The following is a 22,912-nucleotide window of genomic DNA, read 5'->3' as shown; positions in this document are numbered from 1 at the left end:
CTATCATTTTCCTGTCTGCACCCCCTTCACATGCACCCCACGCAGTTCTTTGCTGTGTGTGAAAGAGACAGAGAGATGGGTGGGGGAGGTGGGGAGAGAGGCCACAGATGATGCTTGGCTTCTACAACAGCCTTTCATGCTTAAATGCCCAGTATAAGGTCTACTCTTGCTCTAGAAGGGCAGAAAGGATACTGAGTGGGCACAAACCATATTCTACACTAGTGTCACCTCCCCCACCACCCTCCACTGCCACGCGAGTGCGTTACACAAGCACTTCCATTTGCGTCCACGACACACTTCTAACTACAAAAGGAATTTAAAAAGGAGCACATGCTCATTGTTGAACTTTTGGCTAGAACCAAAAAGAGGAGGCAGGAGAAGAAAGAGGAGTGGAGTGGGTCAAAGGCTGAAAGGCTTTATAGGAAAATACAGAATCTGGGCAGTTTCATTACGAAACTGGTCCATGCTGCCAGCCACATTCGTGATGTCTTCAAGATGGGCTCATGACTGGCACTGGCCATCCAAGTCTCATTACTAGGGATACACTGAAGTCAGCAAGATGTCACTATGGATACCAAGTTCATGGAACAAAGGATTCTATAGAAAAACAAGTGAAGGGAGGCTTCAAGAATGAGGAAAATTAAAATTTGTGCCATTTAAAGTCAAGCCTTCTGAAGCGTGAATGTGTCCACCTTAATTTCCATCTACCTTTACATTTCTATAACAGTTTCAATATTAAAGAAGGAGAAGCAACAGAAGTTCATGGGTGGCTGGATGCTGGGGCCGAGTGTCTGACTTGGTTCTGATGCAGCTGAGAGTTGTCGACAAAGGTAGAGACATGTAGCAGGAGAAGTCACTGGACACTGCCCTACAGAAGGTCAAAAAGGTGGATGAAATACAGATGAATAGAAGGAGAGAGGATATGAAGTTGAGGGAGTTTTCCTGTGCCTTATCCTCTGTCAAGAAGGAGGTTAGGACATGTTGAGAGTGAAGGAAGAAGTGAACTTCAAGAAAGTGACATAAAAGATAGAGGAAAGTCTGAAAGAGGGTCTTTGGGACAATGGTGCAGTCTACAGATCATGGGAATATTGCCAGGCAGTGTTGAAACCCCAGATGTGGTTGGAGACCATGGATTTGCCGAGAGCTTCAGTCAGCACCATGGTATGACCTTTGCCAGAGGGGCTCAGCAGGAGTACCTCTCTGTGGGAGCAGAGTAGGAGCATGGCTGAATTAATCCAGCGTTGGACTTTTCCCAAGCAGGTGTGGTGGAAAAGAAAAGGTCAAGATATTGTGTGTATTGACTACTGAACTGAGTGGCGTAACAGTGAACCATTTTTAGGGCCAAAAGCGACAGCTAAGAAACTGTTGTATCATAAAGTCCCCTGGTCAACACCAAGGACCCAGAGGTGGTCCATCCTTCCTCTTTATATTCCAGGAAAGAAATCAGCTTTATTCACTGCTTGGTTTGTTATTTGGTAAGCTCTTTTAAGTTATTTTTCTCCGTATGGCTGAATGGATTGTTTTGCACTGACTTTTGTGGGCTGGCATTCTCCCAGGTTACTGTAAAGAAAAAATACAGTTTTGACAACTTTCATGGCCTCCTACTGTAAATGGGGTAGGCTTTGCTAAGCTGCAGACAAGTGTTAACAAATCCAGAGGGAGAATAGCCCTTTGGTGAGAAGATGGTTGAAGTCTTAAGTGTTATCCTCTGGCTGCATAATCCAAATCCCATCCTGTTCCCCTCTGCTCCTTAACTGCAGAGGAAGCAAAAAAGTGTACCAGAAAGGAAGAGGGTCACCATTTGACGGCCATATTTAGGTATGGGAACTAAAATATAGAGTGAAGGGGAATGAGAGGGTGGAGACTTGGCTCCCCAGTAGAGTTACTGGAAGCTGAGGATACTTGGCAGCTCAGTGATGCTGGGAATGTCAGGGGCACTGCGGTAGGGGGAGCCCCAAGTTGTGGGAATTAATATGGGTTGCAGACCAATGAGGAAACTGATATTAAATGGCTATAGAATCTCAATGAATAAGGTGCTAAGGATTTCTGCCTTGAAGGATCATGAACAGAAGTGACTAAAACCAACATGAATTCATGTCAAGAGTAGATTAGAAAGTGGGAAAAGGTTATGAAGAGGAAATTGACAGAAAGGAAAACCCAAATGGCTAGCAAGTATATGAACAATTATATAAACACTAATAATCATGGAATGGCAAATACAAATGAGTCACTTGACATTGGCAAAAATTACAAACTTAAATAACACAAAGCATTAGCAAGGCTGTGGAGGAATAGGAGCCCGCAGACATTGCTAATGGACGTACAGACTGGTATAGCCATTCTAGAAAGTGATTTAGCAGAACTTAATTGAATAAACATGAGACTTTTATGATCAGCAATTTTTCTCTCTACATATACCCAAGAGAAATTCCTTTAAAGTTTCATTAGGGATATACAAAAATCATCATGGTGTTGTTTGTGATAGTGGGAAGTTGGAAACCCTCTACATATCTATCACTAAGGAAGCATGTGGGGAAATACTATGGGAATATGGTTGAGGCACACAGTGTTCTACTCTAGCACTTAGAAGCAGGAGCTACAGGTCCTCATTGTGGCAGGTACTGATTTTTATAAAATAGTGCTGAGTGAAAACCCAAAGAAAGAGAACAATATCACTTACACTGTGAAATGCAGACCCATTAAATTGCCCTACATATTTTGCAAAGATGCTGTATTTATTTACGAAACTGGATCAGTAGCTTTAACAGAAGAACTCAAAATGATAACAGATTAACTAGATAGATTTTTTTTCTCCTATAAAAATTCAGGTAGGCAAACCAGGGGAATATTGAGGCTCACAATCATCAAGGACCCAACTGCTTCTATCATTTTGCTTTCTCACCTCCAGTCATGGCTTTTATCTCCTGCAAGGCTGCTTGATCTCCTACCACATAATCACAATCTGCCCCCTGGGAAGAGAGAAAAGGTTGCCTAGAGGGCTACCTAGGAGTTGGCACATCACTTTTGCCCATGTCCCATTGGCCAAAATTAAGTGATGTAGTCATGCCTAATACTCAGCTACAAATTCTGTTAGTATGTTAGTAAGGAGGACAAGAAGTAGTGTCTGTCACAAACGTATATACGCAAGTAACACAGATCAGACACATTAGCAGGGAGGCCTGAGGAGGAAGGAATGGAGATCAGGATGACAGAGGAGGAAGGACATTTATATGAAACAGGAAAGAGTCCTTGTGTGGGTTCATGATAATAGTGTAACATGAACTGAGACCTACGATTAAAGCAATCCTCTGCACCTGAAGTTCATTAATATATATATATATATATACACACACACACAAACATATATGTGTGTGTGTTTGTGTATGTATATATATACATATATATACATATATGTATGTGTATGTATATATATACATATATACATATATGTATATATACACGTATATATGTATATATATACATATATACGTGTATATATACATATATATATACATATATATATACATATATATACACACATACACAAACACACACACACACACACACATGAACAAAGGAAGGGGTACCTGGGTGTCTCAGTCAGTTGAGCCTCTGACTCTTGGTTTCAGCTCAGGTCATGATCTCACAGTTCACAGAATCGAGCCCCGCATCAGGCTTCACACTCACAGCACGGAGCCTACTTGGGATTTTGTCTCTTCCTCTCTCTCTGCTCCCTACTCCCCACACTCATTCTCTCTCTAAATAAATAAATAAACAAACAAACATTTTAAATAGAATAGACAAGGAATGGAAAGGAAAGGCAAGGAAGAAAGGAAGAATAAGAAAGAAGGATGGCAGAGGTTACAGTAATATAAAAGTTCTCAGGGGAGCAGTGTTGGGGGAGTGATCACTTATGCAGGTGAGTTGCAGGTATTCCAGGACTAGAGGGCACTTTTTCTAATAGTCTCATGAAACCGCCAAAAAGAAGCAGAATTGGCCTCTAATGTCATAGGTCAGCTTGTCTGTTAATTTCCCTGCTGGTCACTGAGAAACTCCACTTGCTCAAGTACAGAGAGTCAGTTACGTGGAAGATCCAAGGGCAGGCTGTTCCAAGGCTGAGTCTTCTGTGGGTCGGTGAGCTGGCCATTCTCATTTGTCAACTCCTGGAAAAGCAGAGAGATGGATAGCAGACATGAAGTCTGATGCTGCCATGCTCTGAGGAGGAAGGAAAGAAAAGGAAGAAGAAGGCTCCCCCGGGTGAAGACTGTTGAGTTGGAAAACATTGACTTGGCCTGACAGTTGAACAAGTCTCCTTTGACTTTTGCCAAGAGAAGAAAGGCTTCAGTGATTATGCTATGGTTAACTCAAAAGTGGCTGTAGTGAATATCGTTAGCTTATAAATGTGTATTAAAAAGTCAGTTATTTTCTATTTAGGTGACTGCTGTCAGTATCCCTGGTAAAATAGAAAGAGAATGAGAATACCTTAGTAATAATACAGGTGCAAGGTTAGATTCTTGCTTTAATGCTTGTAGATGAACGGTCTTGGACAGCCACTTAACATTTTAAAGCCTCCCTTTCTCACTGGTAAAAGGAGCCTAACAGTAGTTACCTAGCAGGTATACTAGTAAACCTAGCAGGTTTACTTAGGATATAGTTAACATCCATATAGTGTCTGCAATGCCTGGCTCACAGAGATGTCCAACAAGTACTAACACCATCCACTAAATATTGGAAAATGTCTTTTCCCATATTAATTTTTAGTTACACATTTGGTTAACCTTTCTGTTCATCATATTTCTTTGCTACTAAGTGTGTGTTCTACATATTTAGTTTACATATAAAATGTGCATCTTTGATTTTGTTAATCCTTTTGAGCCTACAAGTCATTTTGTCCATTGTTGAAACGGTTGATTCTGGGAAACATGACACCATCAGCCACAAAGAGCAAGCCGGAGGACACATGAAGTCAAGTGACGTGATGAGAGGGCTTTATTTTGATCAGGTAATTGGGCAACACTCAATTCTTTGGTTATGGCATTACAAAAGAAATGCCACTAAGAACCTTTGAAACTGCTGACGGAAAAAACAGTCATTGGAACAAAATCTTGAACTTGGAGGAATCTTAGCTGTCCAAGAGAACAGGCCTGCTGTTTTCTGGGAACACACACAACAGTAGAATAAGGGGCAACATGCCAATTCATTCAGAATTAAACTTTGCACTCAGGGAGAGTTGAAATGAAGCTTCACCTAGCTCAAGGACCAAATTAATCACCACTGAACTCAGATTTTACACACACTGAGAGAGAAACCAGTAGTTTTCAGTGAATGATGTTCGGCATATACTTACATCCCAAACTGAAAGAAATCTAATAATAGCAAGGAGACTTCTCTGCTAGCTGGGATTTTCAGGAGATAATTACACCCCTGGAGGATTAAAGGTATCATCTTCATTTCTTGCTGTGTCAGATCTGATTGTCTTTCATTTATCTCCCATAGCTCTGTCTGTGGCTCTAAGACTTGACAGTAGTAAGGGAGACTATATTTACTGTAAAATCATGCATATTTTTAATCTGGCTCCTTATCACAAACGTATTTCTTAAGGATAGATGTTAATCATAGACATCAGAGAATCCATTTGCAGACTTTAAACTGAACCTCATTTCAGCCTGGTAAGGTTTTTTTTTTCTCTTGAATGAATTTTTATTCATCAAGGATAATGTAGAATAATTAGTAGATTATATGAGATGTTTGATTAAATGATAAACTCTTGTATGACTTTGAGGCAAAGAGTGATATAATTTTAACATTTGTTTAGACTCTTGACTTAACCTGCAAAAATTCTTACTGTTTTAGAGTTGAAGAATGATACTTGAAATACTTCATGTCACCAAAGAATATGCCTTTTTAAAAATATAATTTATTGTCAAGTTAGCTAACATACATTGTATACAGTGTGCTCTTGGTTTCCAGGGTAGATTCCTGTGACTTATTGCTTACATACAACATCCAGTGCTCATTCCAACAAGAGCCCTCCTCAATGCCCATCACCTATTTTCCCCTCTCTCCCACACCCCCCATCAATCCTCAGTTTGTTCTCTGTATTTAATAGTCTCTTAAGAGTTTGCCTCCCTCTCTGTTTGAAACTATTTTTCCCCTTCCCTTCCCCTATGGTTTTCTGTTAAGTGTCTCAAGCTCCACATAAGAGTGAAAACATATCTATCTTTCTGTGACTGACTTAATTTCACTCAGAATAATACCTTCCAGTTCCATCCATGTTACTGCAAATGGCAGGATTTCATTCTTTCTCCTTGCCAAGCAGTATTCCATTATGTATATAAACCACATCTTCTTTATCCATTCATCAGTTGATGGACATTTGGGCTCTTCCTATCATTTGCTATTGTTGAAAGCACTGCTATAAACATTGGGGTACAAGTGCCCCTATGTATCAGCACTCCTGTATCTTTTGGATAAATTCCTAGTACTGCCATTGCTGGGTAGTAGAGCAGTTCTATTTTTAATTTTTTGAAGAACCTTCACAATGTTTTCCAGAGTGGCTGCATCAGCTTGCATTCCCACCAACAGTGCAAGAGGGTTCCTGTTTCTCCACATCCTCGCCAACATCTGTTGTTTCCTGAGTTGCTCATTTTAGCCACTCTGACCGGTGTGAGGTGGTATTTTAATGTGGTTTTGATTTGTATTTCCCTGATGATGAGTGATGTTGAGCATCTTTTCATGTGTCTGTTGGCTATCTGGATGCCTTCTTCAGAAAAATGTCTATTCTTCTGCCCATTTCTTCACTGGATTATTTGTTTTTTGTGTGTTGAGTTTGGTAAGTTTTTTACAGATTTTGAATACTAGCCTTTTGCCTGATATATCATTTGCAAATATCTTCTCCCATTCTGTTGGTCCTTTTAATTTTTCTTATTGGTTCCTTTGCAGCGCAGGAGTTTTTATCTTGATGAGGTCCCAATAGTTCATTTTTGCTTTTATGTCCTTTGCCTTCAGAGACGTGTGGAATAAGAAGTTGCTGCAGCCGAGGTCAAAGAGATTGTTGCTATTTTCTCCTCTAGGCTTTTGATGGTTTCTTGTCTCACATTTAGGTCTTTTATCCATTTTGAGTTTATTTTTGTGTATGATGTACACAAATGAAAGGAAGAAAGGACCAAGAAAGTGGTCCAGGTTCATTCTTCTGCATGTCACTGTCCAGTTCTCCCAGCGCCATTTGCTAAAGAGATTGTCTTTTTTCCATTGGATACTTTTTCCTGCTTTGTCAAAGATTTGTCAAATTTCCCACAATTTTTGTCAAAGATTTGTAGGTCCAAAGATTTCCTGCTTTGTCATACATTTGTGAGTCCAATTCTGGGTTCTCTATTCCATTGGTCTATGTGTCTGTTTTTGTGCCAATACCATACTGTCCTGATGATTACAACTTTGCAATAGTGGCTAATGCCTGTGATTGTGATGCCTCTCACTTTGGTGTTCTTTTCAACATTACTTTTGCTATTCAGTGTCTTTTGTGGTTCCATATAAATTTTAGAATTGTTCTAGCTTTGAGAAGAATGCTGGTGCAACTTTGATTGGGAGTGCATTGAATGTGTAGATGAGCCTGGTAAGTTTTGAAGAAATTACACACACACACACACACACACACACACCCATACACCTAAAATGATCATTTCTTCATAAAAAGAATATAGAATAATGGTGTAAAGATTTCTAGCTCACTTACAGGAAAAAGTTTGTAGATAAGTTTGTACATTATATGTAAGGAAAACTATAGTAGATTATTTCTTTTTGCCTTAGCATTCAATTACAACATTTCATTTTATACAGGTACCAGGTACCTGTAACATCTACTCCTTTGTCTCTTTTATATAATCTATTTTTTGTTCTTTAATTCTCAATTGTCCTATTTTATATAACATTTGATATTATTAGATGCCTGAATGATTTCTGGAAATCTAGAGGTTTTAAAATCAGTTTAATGAACCCTTTCTTCCCTCAGTGAAATGAGGGAAATTCCCTTAATATTCTGTTACTACATGCAGAATTTTGTGACAGACTTTAGAAAATTTTTTGTTTTGCTTACATTCAAGTTGCTTCTTTCTCTGAAAGCTACTCTGTACCCTTAACCTTAAACTTCGCCATCCTTTACTGGCTCCAGTAGTGGCTTTATCGTGCCTATTACATAGTCTCCACCCTCTCCAGCCGAATTTCCCTTCCATTTAATCCCGAAAATGATGTCAAATCGACATTCTTTATAGACAGCTCAAGGTCTGCTAGGTCACTCACTGCCATGGCTAAAACTGAAGGTTATGTTCATTCAGCCCCAAACTCTAATCAGAGGTGAGTGACTGAAGCCCAAAGAAGGTATGGCTAGCATCCCAGACCCTTAGACCTAAGCAGGTGACTAGGTTGTTTTCTTCTGGAATGATTAAGACTTTCTTTATTGAGACAAAATAGACATGCTTGAGCTTTTCTTCCCCAGGATTATCTTATCTGCAAAGTCTAAATCACAGGGCAAAGTCTCCAGGAATTAGCATATTTATTTTTGGACGAGGTGATAACAATTAATGCTTTGATCTGTTTGATACGGAAAAGGGATGACAAGGGTACCTGGGTGGCTCACTTGGTTAAGTGTCCAACTCTTGATTTCAGCTCAAGTTGTGATCTCAAGGTTTGTGAGTTCAAGCCTCCGTGTCAGGTTCTACACTAACAGCTTGAAACCTGCTTGGGATTCTCTGTCTCCCTCTCTTCGGCCCCTCCCTGGTTGCACTCTCTTTCTCTCTCTCTCTCAAAAATAAATAAATGAACATTTAAAAAATGGATTACGAATCTACCCAAGGACCATGAAAGAGAAGCATTTTCAGTTAGAAAACAACAGAAATATTTTGCTGTAGAATATGCTCTTTACCTGGTGCTGTTGAGGGGAAGTGTGCTTGGGATCTCTGTTAGCTTACCTCTGCATGCTGGCCAGCTCAGGATGACAATTTTCAAGCCAACGTTGTTTGATGTCATTTTCTTTTCTTTTTCTTTCTTTCTTTCTTTCTTTCTTTCTTTCTTTCTTTTCTTTCTTTCTTTCTTTCTTTCTTTCTTTCTTTCTTTCTTAATGGTGTACTCATTTTCTAGGGCTGCTGTAACAAAGTCCCAAAACTGGGTGACTTCCAATAACATGAATTTATTTTCTCAGAGTTCCTAAAGTCTAGAAGTCTGAAAGCATGGTGTCAGCAGATACATACCCTCTGTGAGGCTTTAGAAGAGAGTCATTCCTTGCCTCTTCATAGCTTCTGGCAGTTCTCAGCAATCCTTAGCATTCAGTGGCTTGGAGATACATCACTCCACATTCTGGCTCTACCCAACCTGGAGCCATCCTCTTCCTGTTTGTCTCTCTGTCTTCACATGGCCTTGTCTTCTCTTATAAGCACACAAGTCACATTAGATTCAGAGCCCATCCTACTCAAATACAACTGCATCTTAACTAAGTATACCTGCAAAGATGTATTTCCAAATATGAGGTCACATTCTGAGGCATTAGGGTTAGGACTTCAGTATACCTTTTTTGAGGTACCTGATTCAACCCATATTACTTGGGATAAATGGAACTTAATGTCTCCCAGGTGCCCTTAGATACTCTGGGGTGGAGGGCAGAAGAAAGTACTTTATCCTTAAGGTGGAGGGTACAGTGTTGATGTGGCATCAGTGTGTTGGAGAGAACACATGTCCTCACCTCTCTGGTGCTCAAATGACCCTTTGCTCTTTGAGCTCCATCCACCATGTTAGTCTGCCACCTGGCACATGCCATAGCCAGTGTTCTGACAAAGTTTCTGTCTGTGTTTGTAGAGTGAGCAATCAGAGCTACATCTGTGCCATAAAAACACTTGCAGATCTGCCAGGAACATGAATGACAGGCATTTTCCACAAAAGTTTCTCTTAGTCAAGCCAGGAACTGTTTCTAAAAGCACCACAGAGGCACTGAATTCCCAGTTATAAATCTCTTTGTAGGCAGCCAGGTTCGCCATTAAGTGCCAACTTCCTCTAACTGAGTTTCCTCTGCCTGTCCCTCACAGGGTTAGTCCACAAGAGCATTTGGCTCGAGGCTGGCTTCAAGGGAGAAGCAAGCACTGTGCTTCTGCCTGGGGTTTGTACCATAAGATCATCCTTGGAACACTGGTGGGTTTGGGAGAAAGTGGAGGGACTGAGGAGGGCTCAGGTTTGTCCTTGACTCCTTAATGAGGAGCAAGTGGGTGGAGAGGGTGGGCAGGCCTGAGTGCTGGCAGCCAGGAGCCCTTGGACTTCTGCCCAGCCTCCCAGCTGCCACTGTTCCACTCCCTAGTGGCAGCTGCCTGGGTACTCTTTCGATGCAGCAAGAGCACATCGACCAAAACCAAGGAGCTCTGTGGGGTAGGGTAGAACTGAAGAGAGGCAGTGTGTCAGGGGAGCCTTGCCCCACACCCTCCCTTCATACCTCAGCCCTCAGTCCCTTTTCATACCTCAGCCCATCTCACCAAAACCTTGCTCTTATTTGGCTGGCTTTTTCCCTTTGTGCTAAGATGTAGATGGACCTAAAGTAAATCTGGGCCTTTTGGCTCTGTCCTTAACATTTATCTCAAAACAAAAATCCAACAAGAAATCCTTTGGAAAACACTGTCTTTCTTGAAATCTTAAGTAATATGGCAAAAATGGGTAGCAGAAAACAACAATAAAACAAAATAAGTAAAAACTGACCTTGAGGATTTTCCACCCAGCTGATTGTTCCATGCTCTCTTTTCTCCTCTCCTCCTTCTCCAGCTTTCTAATCCAGTGTTTTCAGTTCTACCCTATCATATGACAAGTTGTCTTCTTGACTTTGCCTTTCATAAATATGCTTCTGAACCCCTTTTTTTTTTGTCAAAACAATGGCAGGAGAGCAGTGTGAATGAAGTTCTTCCCACAGAAGGCTGGTAGGGGAAATATTTAACCAGTCATAATTTGGGTCCATATTACCCTCCCAAAAAAGCCTGAAAATCTTTGTTTCCTCAATGTACTTAAAAACGAGTCTGTAATACTGGAATTCCAGGCACTATCCTAGGTTAGGGGAGGGGGGAGACATGGGGTTGACTGGGGTGAGGAGCTGGAACAAGTTTGGCAAAGAGATTATCCATCCCTCTCAGGATAATTGTAGTGCCCAGTGATTGATTGTTCTGCCAATTTTGGAAGTTTCTGATTGAGGGCCTTAACCCCCTGCTCTCTCATGACTTGGGCTCAGGGCTGACTGAAAGCACTTGGGTTCAGTCTGGGATTTATGTCTCTAGAGTTCCAAATTGGTCATAACTGTAGCTGTAGACATGACACTACTAGGCAGGCTATAACCATGGATCATCATCTCCCCAATATGTCCTATTTTAATTGTATTTGGGGTGCCTAGGTGATTTAGTCAGTTAAACATCTGAGTTTTTGTTTCGGCTCAGGTCATCATCTCACAGTTTGTGAGTTCAAGCCCTGCATGGGGCACTGTGTCAGTGCAGAGCCTGTTTAGAAGTCTCTCTCCCTCTCTCTCTGCCCCTATCCTGCATGCTCGCACACACACTCTCTCTCTCTCTCAAAATAGGTAAATAAACTTTAAAAAATTAATTGTAGTTAATTTCATCTGCAGGCAATACAAATAAATCACTGAAAAGTTATGCTTTTAGCTTCTTGTTAAAGACCAAAGGAGGTAAATCCCCTAGAGCGAACTCATTCTTCCATACTTCCTTAGAAGCCAACTTTGCCTCAGAGTTCAAGACTGTACATCTCTATACATTCCGCCATGAGTTTGTAAACCCTCAAATTGTTTAAGAGACACAGCATCTATGGTTCTAATGTACTGCTTTGAGAGGATCCAGTGTGCTGGAGTTTGGGGAGACCTGGGGGTGTTGCTGAGTGCTGAGAGGGTGTGGACATGAGCACACAGTGTTACCAGGCCCAGAACTCAATTCTGCACTGTGAATTTTTAAGACAAAACTGAGAGTTCATACCCGAGAATCTGAGACTTCCTTCGAAACATTCTGAGTTCACACTTGACTAGCAGGGTTGGAGAAAAGGATTATATACTAGGACAAAGAATGCAGTTTGGTATTTCTTCCTATTTATGTAGTTATTTTTATTTTGTGCACTTTTCCTTTAGTCTTAATTCATTGTAGCTGATAAAGCTTGTTGCTTCTGTCTCAGCGATGAGATACCCAAGGAGAATGTCATCCTAAATTATTGACGGGTACTAGCACCCAGAACCTCTAGTCTCTTCTTTTATCTAAAAAAAAGCTTTCATGAAAGAAGATGTTGATATTGTGGTGAACTGGCCAGTGAGTAGCTAAAAGACCTTCTCTTTCCAAATGGACGGGTAAGATAGAGAAAGGCCAAATGTGTAGTTCCTGGACTACAGAAGCAGCAATAGCTACAGATCTCTTCCTTTTGCTGGAACCACGGATAGGTCACCAGTCCTCCAGGAACACAACCAAAGCTTGCTCTACCACCTGGCTTCCAGGTGGTCCATGCAGTGTACTGAACCTACCCACACTTTGCTCAGAGTAGTGTGGCTGGGCCACCACCCTTAAGTCTCATTAGTGCAGATTTAATCCTTGCCAGGTGTGTGACCAGCAGACCCTCACTAGGAAGACCAGTAACTATGAAGATGCGGAGCAAATAGAGTGTGTTTGAAAACAAAAAAACTTTTACTCCAAATGCACTTTTTTTGTATCATATTGTATAACCATTTAAAACTGCCCAGATGGTCCTTTTATAGCATATGTAAAATATTATTTTTCTAGAGAGATTTATGGGAACACAGACAATATCACTTAGATTATAATCGCCTAAGTTATACTGCCTTGGCACAAAATAATCTAGCCAGTCAATTCTGGATAGTATCAAAGAGGAGAAGTTGAAGTGTGGTCTGCACAGTCAGCTCTATAAGAGTGAGATGGTCATATAGGGAACAAGTTATGTCTCTGAATTGGTTAAACCACTGGTGGTAATTATGTCAAACTAGTAAATAAAAATCTCCTTTGGACTTTTAGTCTTGCTCAGAGAAAGCATCTTCCACAGCTAGACTGCACTCCAAGGTCAATAAGTTATCCCATTAACTGCTGGTCAGTGGTTACAAACAGCAAAATGTGGGAGGTTCCACCAATGTATCCTTATCCTGGGAAGTCAAGATCTTCTGAGGCGAGTTTGGGTTAATCATCTCTGAATAGAAATGACATGTCTAGAACAACTATCTGGTCATAGAAAATATGTGTTTATGTCTCCTATACATGTCAAGCTCCAACTGTAGTTCAAACTACTGTATCGTGAGCCAGTTGAACAGCCATCACCAGATTTCCTTTTATGGGATTAGGATTTCACACACCATTCATTTAATATTAGAGTTTTTAAATTAAAGCAGTTAAAGAAATTTTTTTTCTGATGTCTGACTCAGAAAAAGAATGGAAAGCTGAAAACAAGATACAGCTTCAGCTGAAATGAACTTGAATGCCCACCAGGCCCTTCCTTTATCCTCAGCCCTCATGCAGAAAGATCTCAATGGTTCAAAGAACCGATTAATACCAATGGCTGTAATTGTCATTGAAATGACATGAGTTCACAGGATAAAGATCAAAACAGGTTAATTCAGTGTTCCAGGAAAATGAAAGTGTTCATCTGCTTGAGAGCAGGAAGACACTAACAATTACATTCCATAAAAGTCCATGTCCATGCACATCTGTCTCTGGTTCTTGACTGGGAATTCTGCCTAGGAAAATGTGCCAGTGTGCTCCATCCTTCTATGTCAGGCCTGGCCCTATGCCTCTGTCTGCACCCACAGCAAGCCCACACCTGGATCGCAGGCCAGATGCTCACACACTGAGCTGCCTGCCCTGGAATGTGTCAACCCTGAGCCCGATAGACAGAGACAGTTTACCACATTTACCCTTGGTGCTTCCTGGATCGAAACTTCAGACTGTTTTTTGACTTCATTAATAATGAAGAGGGAAAGAGAGGCTCTTTTGCTGTGAAGTTGAATGATGCTGATGGATTCTATTTTGGTACCTCAGGACTTCTTTTTTCCTCCATCATTCAGGAAAGCTATTGGATAACACTAGAAGATGTCTTTGTAATCCTCCTCCCTGTCTTCTGATACTAGATAGGAGTACTTGAAATAGTCCTCAAGGAATGAGCTCGGGGCAGGGAGCCAGGTTTCCCCCCATAACCATGTGGTGGGCAAGTGACAGCACAGAGGAGGAGAGTTGGCAGTGTGTCTGGAGGTGGGAGGGGTGCTAGTAGCTGAGGCTCCATGCTCCCAGGACAACTCTAGCTTAACAGCTCCCCAGCTGAAGAATCTCTGGCATAAAAAGCCAGAATTCCCATCTGGGAAGTAATTGCAGACCTCCTAATCAGGCCAGTTCAACCAGGTCTAGATGCTGAGGTTTAAAAATTCTTGTGGCTTATAGAACAGATGTCCCCTAAAATCAGTGTGGGGAATAGCAGGTTGAGAAGCCAATGGAAACCAGGTGATAGAAGCTTCTGGCATTTAAAAATGCTTTGATAAGATTGGTTGAGATATCCCAGGGACCAAAACAGGCTATTTTGGTACCCCAATTCTTGTCAGCATACAAGGGACACTCACTTTATTCTGGGGGATTTGAACATTTGCTTTCTGAAGAAGGTTGTAGTCAGTGACCTGAGGGTGTGTGACTGGTGTCATTTTCAGTGCTATTCTGCCAGGTTTTGTCACAGTGGCCCACATTTAGTGTAGCCAGAAGGACAAATGTTCCTAAGTGACATTCAGTTAGCATATAAAGGCACCTTTCAACAACAGTCTTTTCTACTATAGTTTTTGTTTTCCCCTCTAGGACCATTGAAAGTACTTCTCTGCTGTCACAGCCGGCAGACAGAATCTGAACACAGAGCCCTCACTGTGTTTCATCTCACTCCAGTGACCTGCATACTTCACACTCAGCCATGCAGGCTCCTGCAGGCAGCAGGCTATGTTTCAGTATGTCTCCATAGGAGTCCTGTTGGCATCTGGCGGGGGCGGGGGGAGGGGGTGGGGAAGAGGCAGGGGGTTCAGGCAATTCATTGTACAGAGCTCTCCTTTGCAATGAGGAAGGAGTAGCATGTCTGCCTGCCTGCCCCCCACCCATCGCCCACATTAAATCCTCTGCCAATACACATTTCCAGATGCCCCTTTGGGAAAGAGAAATGCAGTTAAGAAACTATATAAAAAAACTCAGTGAGTAACAAAACCTCAAGTATCTTGCATAGCTGAGCACAAAAGCCCCAAAAATTAGGACACCATGTTGGCCAGAGTGCATAGAGGCATCTTGAAAATGAGCTATCATTGTGAGCCCAGGCATTTTGCACCCCACAGTTTCCCAGAAATTATGTTATTTGTACTCTCGAGTAAAGAGAAGAATTAAATAGATGAGCAGAGACAAGTGGAGATGAGAGAGTAGTTAGACCACCAACTGGTGCACATCCTTGGTTCCCAACACTGTCCTAGGCTCTGGCTCCACAAGTGTCTCGTGAGACCTGCTGTGCTTTCTGCTCTCAGATTGCATGGGATTGTCCACACACTTAAAATAAATCTTCTCCCCTTTGTCTTTTGGCTTAAGGTAGTTTAAGGTGTCTCAGCTATTTTCATCCAGAAAAACTTGACTGAGAACTTAGACTCAAAAGGATAATTAATAATGCATGATGCTCATAAAACAAGCCATTAACACAACAAGGTCATTGAGGAAATGTCATACATGTGGTGACCAGGTTTGCCTGGAATCTTGGTATGTTCCCATTGCCCCCTTTTACATCCAGTGTCCCTGTTTGGCCATAAATTATATGGCTACCCTAGCTACAAAATGGACAATAAGTCTTCATGAAGAAAGTTAACCCTAATACAGGAAGGACTTCAGAGAAAAGGAAGAGAAATGTTTTACCCAAGAGTTTCCTTTTGTTATAGATGTATCTGGGCATCATTTCAAGATGAAATATAGCCAGCTTCCAAACTCCCAGGCTGTGGATAAATAAAAAAAAGGGGGTGAGGTAATATTACCTTATGTTTTCCTCACTGGCAAACTCATATATTAAAATCTTATTGTGACTCATGGAAGTAACTAACTCTGGTTTGGCAGATGGAATGACAAATGTTTTAGGTTTTATAACCCATTAAGAAGGTATTAGATATTACCTATCTAATAACAATACTTAGATGACCCCTTCTGATTAGAGTCCTTTCTTGTTGGAAGAGGAGAAAAGCAGCAAAGGGATTCTCTCCTTTATAAGATCAGTGGTGATTCCCCTGGTTGAAGGACATACACAGAGAAGGTCTGTGTAAGAGTCCAGGCACCACACTGAAGCACCACTTGGCATAAGCCACTGTACCTCTGTCACCAGCCAGTCAGGTTATTTGTCATCTGAGTTTTCTTTGCTGCAGTAATGGCATATCGTATAGTCCAAAATCAGAAATTGCTTTGGTTTCCCTTTTGCTTTTTAATTTTATTTCATGTGGGTTGCAGTTTGGACACGTAATATCTGATCTTTTATCTTGCAGGAATTCATTTTATCAGTGAGGCTTTACCTAGTCTTGTGGTTGTGCGTATCATTGGGGCCATGTTGCTCTGAACAAAGAGGTCCTGTGACTTTCTGTTAAGCTCCACTCCCTTTAGCAAAAAGGATATTTCTCCGTGTGTGTGTGTGTGTGTGTGTGTGTGTGTGTGTGTTTGTGACTTTTCTTTTCTGCATTTAGTTGTCTAAGAGAGAGGGGGAAGACAAGATTCAACTGCCTTCTTCCATTTTACTCTTTGGTGGAAAGGCAGTATAAAATAATCAGAATAAGGTTAATATAACCTTGGTGGTAAACTGCTTGCTCTGAATTTTTTAATATACCTGTGATGGTTGCCTTTATGTGTCAACTTTACTGGGCTAAGGGATGCCCAGTTAGCTGGTAAAACACGATTTTTGGATGTATCTATGAGGGTGTTCTGTAAGACAGTCGCATTTGAATTGGTGAACTGAGTGAAACAGATAACCATCCTGAATGTGGTTGGGCACCATCCAAATGGTTGAGTGCCTGCATAGACCAAAAAGGTAGAGGAAGTGCAAATTTGTTTCTCTGTTTGAGCTGGACATCAGTCCTCCTGGTTCAAAGGACTTGGACTGAATCACACCACCTGATTTCCTGGTTCTCCAACTTGCAGACAGCAGATTATAAGACTTTGCCTCCATAATTACTTTAGCCAGTTTCTATAATAAATCACCTCATAGATAGGTGTCTTTATATATCTTATTGGTTCTCTTTCTCTGGAGGACCCTGACCAATACAATCCCTCAAGCAACCTCCACTCATTTATTTTTTGTTGGGCTTTTGCATCTAAACAACTTTCATTTATTATTGTTGTGGGTGCTTTCTATTATTTGTGATTTTAAATTGCTGCCTTTCAGGAGTGCCTGGGTGGCTCAGTCATTAAAGCAACTGACTTTGGGCTCAGGTCATGATCTTGCAGTTTGTAGGTCTAAGCCCCGCGTCGGGCTCTGTGCTGACAGCTCAGAGCCTAGAGCCTGCTTTGGATTCTGTCTCTCCCTCTCTCTCTGCTCCTCCCCCACTCACACTCTGTCTCTCTCTCAAAAATAAGTAAACATTAAAAAAAATTTTAATAAATAAAAAAAGAAATAAATCGCTGCCTTTCATTTCTGAATTCAAAGGTTTCTGGGTTTTTGCTGTGTTTGGCACCTTCTGTTCTCTCTCTGTCCGCTTCCCTCCTTCCCTCAGGTCCAACTCCTTTTCTCCTTTTGGCTTTGTTATATATGCACATCCAGCATATTGTTATGTATGTGCTTATAGATGGTTCTAAAATAGGTCAGTATTAATTAAATCAAATCCAAGACCATTCTATACCAAGACTGGGATTCACCCAGTTGTCTATTTCCTAGCCTGTTCTGTCTGACTGCTTTGTCCCACATTACCTCAGATGATCTGTCCAGAGAGCAAATGGAAATATTGGTATAAAATGCATCAAGTAGCTCTTACACTAAACCTCTGGCCATGCCACATACCCCAGATTTGAATACAAATCCCTTGGGTGCCTGGGTGGCTCAATCAGTTAGGCATCACTTTCAGCTCAGTTCCTAATCCCATGGTTCATGACATCTAGTCCCACATTGGGCTCTATGCTGTCAGCACAAAGCCAGAGCCTGCTTGGGATTCTCTCTCCCCCTCTCTCTCTGCCCTTTTCCTCCTCATTCTCATTCTCTCCCTCCCACCCCTCCCTCCCTCTCCCTCTCAAAATAAAACTTAAAACAACAACAATAACAAATCCCATCATGTTGTCAAATTTGTGAAAAGAACATAAAGTTCAAAAAATATTTGAGAAGATCCAATTCAAAAAAGTCTTAATATTCAAACTCAGATCTCCTGTTAATGGCCTGAAAGTCTAAAGTTCAAAATCTGCTTTCTGGAGAAGGTCCCTCCTTCTCATATTTGTTGTATTTGGAGAACCAGAGCCAAACAGATTTCTGTGCGAAGTTGCTATTGATGCTACTGAAGCTTGTGTCCCCAGGGGGTGAGAGACCAGAAATGTGCCTCTGCTGAGTACACCTCCAGGCCCTCTTCTGCTCTTTTCTCTTTGCTCTTGGATTTCCAGACTTGAGTAGCATTTTCTCTTTGACCTCTCTCTGCCATCCTGGCTACACCTCTAGTGCTCCCCTTCTTTGTTGCTTCCCTTCTACTTTGGGGAAGGTTCAATTGATCCCTAACAGTTGACTCTCTTTCTCAAGCTGCTCTCATTCTTTTTCAGATTGTTTGCTAGAATTAAGAGACTGCCTTCATTTCACATATTCTTTGCCTTCTGGTCCAGACATTTGTTTTCAATCACACTCCTTTGTATCTTGTGTTATGGGCTATCTAGTAATGAAAAATATAAAATCAATACCTTCTGGGTCCATCAAAAAAATCCCTTATTTTATATAAATCTTGTTTAACTTCTCCTGTGTGAGTTGGGTAATCCCTTCTAAGAGATATTCTTCCATGAGAGCAGAATTTATCTCAGGCCTGGGTTCAGTCTGTACATGTCTTTCCTGGTTCTCTTCCTGTCTTTGCAAAACTTTCTTTTAGAATCTTAATGCTACACATTTCTTGGTCATGCTGCTTTGAGGTGCAGGCAATGTTCCAATGACTGTAACCTCTTAATTCATCAAGTTATGCTTATGAGTATTTTATATGGCTCTTCCTGGCTTTTCCTCTCAAATCTGTCCAGATCCACTGGATAGAGATTTTAAAATCTGAAAGGAGTTCTCTTACCGTGGATTTCAATTCAAAAACATCCTCATAGAAACATCCAGACTGTCTTGGTACCCACGATCCAGTCAACATGACACACAAAATTAATCATCATCCCTGTCTAATATTCTGAAATGAGATAGTGGTGATGGTTGCACAATATTATGAGCATGCCCAATGTGAATGTTCATAGTAGTGTTATTTTAGTTTCTGTACCCTCTAAATGAAAACAACCCAACTGTTCCTCAACTGATAAACACATAAACAAAGTGCATTGTACTTTGCAGTAACAATGAAGGGATTGCTGAATAAACATAACAGAAGAATGTCAGGTATACGATGCTATCTACTCAAACAGCTATCTCCTTTATGATTCCACTCATATGAAATCTGAAGAATTGTTATATGGACTTTCTGGAAAAGGCAGAACTGTAGGCACAGAAAACAGATCAATGGTTTCCAGGAATTGGGGCTGAGGGAAAGAGTTAACTACAAAGGGAAGATTTTGAAGTGGATGAAACTGTTCTATATCTTCATTGTGGTGATGGATATCCAGCCTATTTGTCCAACTCCTAGAATACACAGTAAGAAAGTATGTGTTGTATTGTATATAAATTATATCTTAATTTTTAAATATGAGGAAAGTGCATATTTATTTCCCCATGTCTTGGCACAGCATCTGACATATAGCCAATTACCCAATAAATGTTGAACGTCGTATTTATTTTTTAAAGTGTTAAATAATAGAAACACGTAAAATAGGAACTTAACTTTGGGGGCGCCTTGGTGGCTCAGTTGGTTAAGTGTTCACCTCTTGATTTTGGCTCAGGTCATGATCTCACAGTTCATGAGTTTGAGTCCCGCATCTAGCTCCACCCACAGACAGTGTAGAGCCTGTTGGGATTCCCTTTCTCTATCTCTCTCTGCCCCTCCCCTGCACTCACTCTCTGTCTCTGTCCCTGTCTCTCTCAAAACAAACAAACAAACAAACAAACAAAGAGCTAAACTTTAATTTGTTGTGGGTTATTGAAACTTTTTCTATCAGGCCTACCAAAATCATGAGACTCTCTCTAGGGTATTAAAGAGAGCTCGATTGGGGAACAGTTGGTTGAAGAGTTTCCGTGACTTTTGCACATCCTTTATTTGGAGCATGTATTTCATTTGTTCTTCATTTGTGTTGGGCCGGAAGGGGCCCAGCTCTTTTCAATGTGTATGAGAAGAAGAGAGCTTAAATGGCCTGCGGTCTCAAATCCTGGCTGTCAGAAGGTAAAATGAAAAAAGTAAGCATAAGGTAATGAGTTTTTCCTTAAAATGAAATCTCTTCACCTTAAATGATGGCCTGTTATTCTGACATCATATGTTTTTTTTTTTAAATTATCATTATTATTCAAATGGCTTTCATTTGTGAAATAGTAGTTTGGTGGATGACTTTTTGGTGTTTTACTATTTGAAAATGTCATAAAAAAGGCCTGCAGTGCTATTTCATTCATCTCTCTGTTTCCTCTTCTTTCTCTCCCATCTGTCTTTCCCAAGACAGGAAACCCAAGGATCTGCCTGGGAAATGCTAGTTAAGGACAGAGCTGAGGGAATTGGGTACAGGGATGCCGGGGTGTGGGGGGGCCCCTGAGACTGGGCCAGTAGACGTGTGTAGCTAGCCCCCCCCTTGTTTCCCTCCCTCACTGCCCCTGTCTCTGCCCACCCTCTTGCACCAGCTGACTTCAGCAATGAGGCAGTCTAGCATGTCTAAGAAATGTTTTGAAGAGTCATGAGGCATTTTCTAAGTTTCAGGGACCTGTTCGGAAGTGTTGGATTTAAATGATCAAAATCAAGGCTTTGCAGGTCATTTCCTGCATGAAGGGTAGAATTCACGCCTCTTTGGATACTTTGCCATTTCACCGTTTCTGTCTGAAGACCCAATAAAATAGCTATGTTTCCATATAGGCCATGTTTGGATCATGCTTTTCATCCTGGGTTCAAACAAGGATCCTGGTGTGGTCACAAATGCCCTCAGATTCTGCTTCCCTCAGTTTGTAGATTTACCTGCTATGGAGAGGTCCTTCCACAGGCCTATATGTACATGTTGCCACCTTTATGTCATATCTTGTAAAGGCTTTCTTTGACCTGAATATCATCCCACCTTTACTCTACTGAAGGTCAGGTTTGTTTCTGCAGCCAGATTGAGATTTACTAGGTTGCCACTCTGTGCAACAGCCTAAGGGAATCCAGAGTTCACACTCAGAGTGAGTAAATAATATTCAGAGGCATCTGGGTGGCTCAGTCGGTTGAGCATCCATTTCTTGATTTCGGTCCCGGTCATGATTTTACAGTTCCTACAACTGAGCTCTGTGTCTGGCTCTGGGTTGATGGCACAGGGCCTGCTTGGAATTCTCTCTCCCTCTGTCTCTCCCTCCCTCTCTCTGTTCCTCCCTTGCTCAATTATGCACATGTGCTCACACTCATGCATGGTCTTTAAATAAATAAATAAATAAATAAATAAATAAATAATATATAATAATTATTATTGCTCTTTGCTTGGGAGGTCATTATTTCTTCTCCCATCTTCCCATCTCTCAATCATTGAGTGGCAGGTTGGGGATACAAAGGCTGGCACCCTTGCCTCATGGTGGGACCAACTTTTTGGTGTAACAAGTTTCCATAGAATCAGGCTGAAACTAGTCCATGGCTCAGACCACATCTATCTCTGTTTCGCCCCAACTGTTCTGCTTCTCTTACTCCCCTTATCCTGACAGCATCCCTCAATCCATTATTTGAATGAGAATCCCTGTCTTAGGATCTGCTTCTAGGTAACCTGATCAAGACTAGCATGACCTCATAGTTACCGTATGGGAAAGTCCACTTGCATTCAAGATAATTTGTCCAGAGGACTGCCTATTAGAGTTACACATATTATGTGGCACCAACCAACCCAGCCTAATCTCCTCCTTGGGAAGAAAGTTGGTCACTGCCTCTTCAGCTTTTTCCTTGAAATTTCTCAATAAATAGGAATGTTTCCTGAAGAAACATTGTTGAGAGTAGCAATGCCTGCTGTACATCATAATATTGGATATTCTGGGGCACAAAGGTAAAGGTGGTATTAAGTGTATAGATTTCTTGTGTCTACTGTAGCAAATTACCACAAACTAGATGGCATAATAATAGGAATGTATTCTCTGTCAGGTTTGGAGTCTAGATGTACAAAATCAGTATCTGGTATGTCGAAAGCAAAGTATTGGAACCAGGGCTGTGCTTGCTCCCTCTGGAGGCTCTTCTTCTTCAAGCCTGATGGCTACTAGCACTTTTTGCTTTGGAGCTGTATTAGTACAATCTCTATCTCTGAAGTCACAATGATTTTCTCCTTTATCTGTGCAATATGTCCCTCAGCCTCCCATTTAAAATAATGTATGTGATTGCATTTAGGACTCACTCTGATAAAACAGGATATCACCTCATCTAAAGATCCTTAACTTAATCTCATATGGAAAGATCTTATTTCCATATAAAGTAACAGTTCCAGGCTCCAGGGATTAGAATATGGATCTCTCTGAAGGGTACTGTTTTTCAACCTAACACAATGAGACAAATTATAGTGTTCCTCCTCATTCCTGCATTCTTTCATAATCAACCTCCATCATCAAAGGTGATCCAAAA

At 41.1% G+C, this 22,912-nt stretch overlaps 1 long non-coding RNA gene across 1 annotated transcript in view; it reads left to right on the top strand.

The window, feature by feature from the left end:
* Window positions 1-5,126: 5,126 nt before the first annotated feature.
* The window catches only part of LOC122489233, a 43,093-nt gene continuing 25,307 nt past the window's right edge, over window positions 5,127-22,912 (top strand). The window contains exon 1 of the long non-coding RNA XR_006298878.1: window positions 5,127-5,438. This is a non-coding gene — a long non-coding RNA (uncharacterized LOC122489233). The remainder of the gene's footprint in view (window positions 5,439-22,912) is intronic.

The sequence above is a fragment of the Prionailurus bengalensis genome, chromosome A1, assembly GCF_016509475.1.
Source record: "Prionailurus bengalensis isolate Pbe53 chromosome A1, Fcat_Pben_1.1_paternal_pri, whole genome shotgun sequence".
Classification (NCBI taxonomy): Eukaryota; Metazoa; Chordata; class Mammalia; order Carnivora; family Felidae; genus Prionailurus; species Prionailurus bengalensis.
This window is presented reverse-complemented; position numbering and strand designations above follow the sequence as displayed.